Below are 7,615 nucleotides of genomic sequence, written 5' to 3'. Positions count from 1 at the left end.
GCTTCCCAGCAACAAGTGGCCTTTATTTAAGTGAGAGGGGGGGTAGCCTTAAACACCTTTTTCTCGTGCACATCGTCGAGGTCTCCGCAAGTAAGCCAACTAAGAAGAGATCCCACTGCAGACTGAGTAACATTTCCGACGCCATATATGATCACTCCACCATCTTGTCTTATCCTGCTGAGAGAAATCCCCATGACTTCCAACATTCCAAAAGGGACAATGTTTATTGAGGACCCGTTGTCGACCAGGCTTCTCATAAATGTCCGAACCCGCCTAACCAGAAGGGTACAGGGTTCGCTTGTGATCCGGGTGCCATTACTTTTCGTCTTCTTCATAAAAGGTGATCACTCCAGGAGCTGTATACCTGCCTCTGTTAGCTAAAGCATCATTCCCTACCAAAGCGTACAAATCTTCTTCCTCTGTCGCATAAGAGACATCATTCCTAATTCCTATTCAACTGCTCTAACCACTTCTTTTTTTCTTCTAGAATGGACTCGCTTTCCACCATCGCAGCCTCTGCGAAGATTGCGACGAGCGGCAGGGAAACTGCCCCCAGCCCTTTGCTGATACTGATAGCGAGGCCTTGTGTTCCGGCTCGAAGCCTCAAATTCCTTGCCTCTGAGCAACGCGAGGCAGCTTGTAAAAGCTGTTGACGGTTGGGAGGGTGAACGACTCAGGGATTGAAGGCAACTTCTCAATCTGCCCCCGGCAGCTGATATTAGGTCTTTGAACGGCATGGTGCCCCCGGTTGGTTCCCGATTGAGTGGACTTAGGGCATGAAGGGTTGTGGCGTCGTCGGGCACTCCCAGATTGGCGAGCGGAATCCCTCTTATTCTGAACAAACTGCCCCCGGTATCGAGCGACTGCAGGCGCGGAGTTGTTTTTCTTGATGGTGTTGGGAAGCCCCGATCTACGACCGCCCTGCTTCTTCATTCTGGCCTGTTGATGAGGAACCAGCTTGGAAGGTGGAATCAATGCTCGGCAGAGAGGAGTTGAAGAGGTAACAGCTGTCTTAGAGGCCTAGACGGAACTGCCCCCCGTCTGACGCTTCTCCTTAGAGGGGTGGTTGACTTCCAACCCCTACGAGGAGTGACCAAGGTCCACCCTTCTTGAGCAAGAATAGATCCAGTGTAGATGGGTTTTGATTAGGAGCGGATCCCCTATTTCTTAGGAACAGGCTTATGGATAGGCTTGATGGGAGTCGCCTTCTTGCTGTTGATGGTGCACGGTTGGCGCTGAGTAGTCTTCAGAACCGGAGTAGGCACGGATGTTGCGGCCGGAGCAGCAAAGAGGATTGGCCGCTGAGAGACGGGCCTTGAATCATAAAGGGGAGCAAGGACTTCCCCGAATTGTACATACGGGGTGGCCATGAACATCGGAGGCGCGGTCCCGAATTGGATGGGTGTGACACGGAACCCAGTGGCTTTGAGCAAAGTGGTTGAAGCTCCAAGGATTGCCATTGCAAGTTTTCCTGCAAGCAAAACAAACACCTTCCTCAATAACGAAAATGTAGTTCGAATGGATTCAAGTTTCTTATGAGTCTTAGAGATGGGAGGAGAAGCTTGTCCCACCGGGCGTGCCAGAGAATCTGTGGGTACAGATTTCGCGCTGGATCCGAATATGGGGGATCGAACCGCGGAAAGAAGTATCCAAAAGACTTCACCCGACGTGGTCGGGTTTTTTTAGAGATGTGGGTCCTTCGCTTGGCTTTTGGCGTAGCAGTTCTCCAGATGCGCGCTTTGCTTATGGTGGTGCTGGCGAAACTCCAACGACTAGGTATGTTAGGTATGTGACTGCACTATTCTAAAGACAAGAGGTTTTTTTTTTCCCTACATACACATCACATGCGCACTCGAAGCATGACAAGGAGCGCAACCGCTCACAACAAGGGATAACCCTCTTTATGGAGACGACCAGTCTCTTTTCAATGAGGAGGCGCTGTAAGCGCTCGGGTCTCGCCGGTGTCTTCACCAACGTCGTCACCAAGAGCCTCCCTTGCATCATCACCTCGATCGCTCGGGAGTGGTCCCATCGCTGTAATGGCCACTGACGCTACCCCGGGCACATCAGGATCGAATCTCGAGGAACGCCTCGCTCAGTTAGAGGCCGCCCTCGCTCAGAAGGATGCGGAGATAACTGCACTTAGAGCGCGTACCGCTCAAAATCCTCCTCCGACAGTAGAAGTCCCGCCTGTGGTCCACACCACTGCTCCTGCAACACAGCCAACGACACTTATTCCAGAGGCTGTACAGCAGATGATTACTGAGACTTTCAAAGCTCTGAAGCTGGGGGAAACGGCACAAGGTCGATGTACGCAGGATAGGGTGCCCGCCCACTGAAATATGAATGAAACGGGCTCTATGGCAATTTTTATGTAGGCGGAACGCCCCAACTAAGTTGTCGATAGGTTTTCCCCTATCGCGCTGTCAAAACAGGCCTCAAAGGCTGCTGCTTCAGTTTCACAAGGACCTTATTTGATCCAAATTTAGGGCGGTCTACGATCAGCAGCAAGCAAGAAGGCGGATGCGCTACGAACAAGAAGCATACGAAGAAAGCCCTGATCTACGACCACCCTGTAGTTTTCTTCGCTTGCTTTCCTTCCTTCCGTTCAGTAAGACTTCCAATCGGCTAGTGCATTAAGGAGGTGCAAAATCAATAGGATCGATCCGGAGCAGGAACTATCGCATCAGCTGGAGCGGCATTAGGCATTGGAAAGGTGCTTAGTTCCGAGAGCGATTGACGGCTTTCAGAGCGGGAGAGGGAAAGCAAGATGATCGACCGGCTACAGGAGTTGCAGAGGCTCTCGAACTTTCTGTGATCACTATACGGTGATTGTTAAATTGGGATCTTGAGGGGGGTAAAGGCGCCTTAGAACTCTCTTCAAGTGGAAGGCAGGGGTGGGGATATCTACTAAATATGCTTTCTCCTATAATGAGTATATTGACTAATGTTTTATCAAATCCTTTAGTTTTCTTCTCTGAATATGCACCTCTCCCTTTCATTCCAACACTCATTCATCCATGAATTTCTTTCCCGCTACCCCCTTTTTTGTAAGAGAAAGTTTCCTCTCCCGCTGAAATTCCTTGCATCAGATAGAAGCAAAGCAGCCCATGGAATGAATTTCGATACCATCTCCTTATCGGTTGGCGGAGAGTCATCTCTTGGGCAGTCGAAAGGGGGCAACTCATCTTATGAAAGATGAGTTGCCTTGTATCGGGTGAAGAGAAGAGGGTGGTAGATAGAATGAACAGTCGACTGCCATGGGAGAGGGAATCAACTAGGAACTGGCATCTCCTGGTCCCTTCCAACCATTAAAGGTACGTGCTTATTACAGACAGTGTGGTTCATGATCGAGCGAGTACTCTTCCTCATCCGGATTACCCATCGGTCGAATTCCCGGCAATAGAAGCAGGAGAGCTGGCAGTAATAGATCGCAAGGTAGGGCAGGGCATCATCGGCAAACTGATTCTTAGTTCGTCAGAGGTAAGTGAAGTTTATCTTCTCGAATTTCTTTTTGAGCCCCTCGTTATAGGCGTGGTGGTAAGGCCTTCGGCCCCTTTATCTTCCATTTACCCTGAGTCTGACAGATGATGAGTAGGGAATCGCCATACACCTCAAGGCATTTCACCGAGAGTTCCAATGCTGCTTGTAACCCAGCTATACACGCTGGGTATTCGGCCTCGTTGTTAGTGCAGGCGAAGTTCAGCGGAGATCGGAATGTGAGCATCTTCGGGCGATATGACTTCGTCTCCTACTCCACTGCCATTTTGATTCATTGCTCCATCAAAGTTTTGTTTCCAGGTTTCTTCCTTTGATTCTCGATCAACGTCTTCTTCTGCAGCAAACAAGATCTCTTCATCCGGAAAGTCGGTCTAACATGGAGATATAGAAGGAGGACAGGTTGTGCCGCCAAATGTGAAGCAGCACCCTCCCTTTGATGGACTTCTGTGTGAAATATGTGATGTCAAATGATGAGAGCAAGAGCATAAGTTGCCACCTGGCGGTCCTTCCTGATAGTGCCGGCTTTTCGAACAAGCGTAGAAAGCTACAGGGCGCTAGCGCGCCCCTAGATGGTTAGGGGTTTTCTACGCTGCTAGCGCGCCCTTCCGTTTTCTCGCTTTCTTCGCATGCTTGGACCACAGGCCTAGCTAAAACTTCCTATTCTATTTCCCAAGTCTTCTCTCCTAGCTATCTTGATTCCTATCCTTTACTATCAATGGCATCTAAAGCTCCTATTGAAAAAAGGCATGGCAAACAACCTAATAGGGGGATCCCCCCTAGTGGTCCCCGGTTAGACATTACCGTCAGTTTAGGCGAGTGGGAGGATAGGGCCACCAATGTCGTATAGAAGAACATAGACCCTTCTTATATACAGCATCAGGCGTCATTGGAACAATCAGCGTATGGATCTTACGAGAGATTGAACCATGGCCGGACCATCCTTACACATGAATGGTTAACGGTAGGATATTCGGATGTTAGGCAAAGAGCCTGCCCGTTAAGCGATGAGGCCACTTGTATCCGATGGATCATTTTAATCATCAACAAATGGTGTCGGTGGTCAACCAAACCACTGACCCTCAAGCACGACTTGCCTAAGGTCGACGCTAACTGTTTCGACCCCGAATACCAGGGGTCCCCTCATCAGTAATCAAGGTTTTGAATAATTACCTAGAAGGCCTCCACTTTCCGGACCGCGTTACCAATCCGTAACGTTCCCGGAGGGTAGCAACGATAGCTGACTCAAGTAGACCAATATGAGCCCGATCTCCCTCAGCTATATTTACGCCCACATACCTCGTAGGGCTTAGGAGAACAGTTTGCCGAATCATTCCTGCAGACAGGTAGGCACGGCGGACTCAAGGTTGGGTTGACGTTGAGTCTGTAAGTACCAGCTGTGTATCTGTAGTGAGAAGGCGCTCAGTACACGGACAAGAACCAATCTAAGGCTCTACACTAACAACCAAATATAGATTCTTAATGAGCTGGTTGGTTAGCGGCCGCCCAGCTACGCGTTGGCGAGAACGTCCAATCTCATCCCGTACTTGAACCGGGGACCACTAGGGGGGCTTCGGAAAGAGAAGAAGGAGGGCAGGAAGCATCGAATGCAAACAAAGCGGGTGAACTTACTGATCTGATCTTTCGTATCCGGATTCCTCAACTAATCCAACTAATGCTGATCTATCTCTTGAATGGAAGCTAACAGCCAAGCATGGCTAAACATCCTAGCTGCAACCAGAAACCATCATTCGGAGGGCGGGCTTTTTAGAGGAATTCGATCTGTTGTCTTTTAAAGGTAGATAGGGACCTTTTAGGCTAAACGCCCTTTGTTCAGTGCCTGGGAGGGATGAGTCGCCAAACCGACCGAGAATTCGTATATGAGGGAGTGAGTTACCCACCCCTACCTAACAACATAAGAGGCAGAAATGGAGGCAGAGGTGTGAAGAGAAGGCGTGCTGCCCCATGCAACCAAGCACTTGGGCGGAGTAAAGCTGATCGTAGAGCACCCAACCTAGCAAAGAAAAGGCCTGACCAACACTGAAGAACAGGGGGCGCGCTTTACTCAAATAGGGGCTCAGAAGTTGCTTGTTCGCTGAGGGAGTTTCTTCTTTGTCTAAGGCGGGGCGGGTGGTCGTAGATCAGCTAGCGCGCTTTGTCCGTTGCTTTCTTGCATGGGCGCTAACGCGCATCCGTTTTCTTGCTTGGTCCGCTTAGGGAAAAAAAGAGAGCATACAAAAAAGTATCTTCGCAGGCGGTTCGGTTGGCTTGGTTACTTACGTGTGCTAGGGTGGGGCTAGCTGAGCAGAACAGCTTCTTGATGTGGCTGTAAATTTTCCTTTTCTTTAAGAGAAGTGGATCACAATGAATTAAAAACAGATGTAATTGTGAATCTAACCGTACCGAACCGTACCAGGCCTGCCGAGTGAACCGAGTTTTCCGTACCACCGTACCGACGAGCCTACCAAGCCGAGATTGACGACTGGAACAACTCCTTCGATTAGGCCTCTCGCCGAAGAGTAAGTATCCGAACCAGTATCAGCCGACGAAAGAGCATCTCCCGTCCTTTCTCACAAAGCAACATACCCAGTTTCTCCAGAACCAGAAGGTAACGCCGTTTCATCCGCAGAATCCTAATCATTTGCCGAATCTCAAGATAGAGATGAATCTGCGATTGCCTTTGACCCCGAATCCGTCTCATAAGACTTATCCGAATCAGTGGATTCAGTTTTTCCTGAACCAAATCAAGCAGCTGTCCATTGAACCGCTAAAAGCAGGAGAAGTGGCGAATCAAGCAGTGAATCACCTGCCCAGGGAAGAAGGGAGATTCAATAGATTCAGCGGCCCTGACAGGCCCCCTCAATTAAAGAAAAAAGTATGCCATTCCCTTAGCCACCTTCGAAGACATAATAATTAGCTTCGCTCCTCGACTCCTCCCTACCTTCTTGAGTGGATTGAAATCCCCCTCCTGGGTTGGGGAGTGAACGAACGTCTTGGAGGACCTCCTCTGGCCGGGACTCCTACTGCCTTTGAACTAGAATCCTGAACTTTAGAATCAATCTCTTCTTCCCCCTTCCTATTCTTTTTTTGAAACCGGACGGGAATTCAATACTCTTTCCGGTGCCCTACCTTTCAACCTCTAGTGTCTACCTCTATCATTCATTCCGTTTGCAGCCTCCGACTGAGAGAGATGTGCGACCCGCTTTACAAATATATCGAATAACCAGGTCCTCGACCCTTCGGTTACCGTGGTTGTTTTCTTCGCCATAATGTCAGTTCAATGACGGTGAAGGAAATAGGATCTGAGAAGTTAATAAGGGGATTATTGTGGAATGTGCTCTGCGCTCTCTTCTCGCTCAATGGAACCAGAGTTGGGATTTTTCACATTCGGCAAGAAAGGCAATGAACGAATATTTTTTTTTATATACAGCTGGATGTACGGCTATAGCCGACTTCGGTTCACGCGGGAATTCAAATCCTCGACAGCTGTGTAAGTCGGTTCAGTTTGTTTTCATCTGAGCCGTTCATCTTAGTAACCGATGATCTGGTCCGGATAAGGTAAGGTGCGTCAGCTCTTGCATTGCGGGACAGCATATTCCGACGTATGGTGTTATAAAGTTCTAATTCACGGTAACTTCACAGGAAGAAGCAGATCAAAGCGCCTGACGGACCTATTTTCAAATGTTTCCAGTAATTATAATAGATTGAAGATATACGTGGATAAAAAAAATATACGACAAGATGCATTTAGTCGTCGCTCCTGCGGATGTGCTCGACCAGAGCGTGCACTGGTTTGGTTCACTTTCTCGACCTTCCGCCACTGCGATCTCGTCTTCCACCTCCTTCTTTCCTGTGTCTCCTTTGATTTCTTTATTGCCTTCTTCTAACCAGGCCATTGACTTCCTCTTCTCTGATTTCCCCGTTGTCGCCTATACTCCCTTTCTTCTTGACGCCGTGCCTCTGCTTCCGCTTATCCCTCTCCCGGAGTAGTAGAGTAGAGCCAATCGCCCGCATTAGAACATTCACCTTGGCGGTAAGGTCACCTATCTGAGCCTGCAGGGCCTCCACCGTCCCCCGTGTGTCCTCATCAAGGGCCTCCACAGTAGTAGCCAACGTC

This window comes from Macadamia integrifolia, chromosome 10 (assembly GCF_013358625.1).
Source record: "Macadamia integrifolia cultivar HAES 741 chromosome 10, SCU_Mint_v3, whole genome shotgun sequence".
NCBI classification, from domain to species: Eukaryota; Viridiplantae; Streptophyta; class Magnoliopsida; order Proteales; family Proteaceae; genus Macadamia; species Macadamia integrifolia.
Note: the sequence above shows the minus strand (reverse complement) of the source record.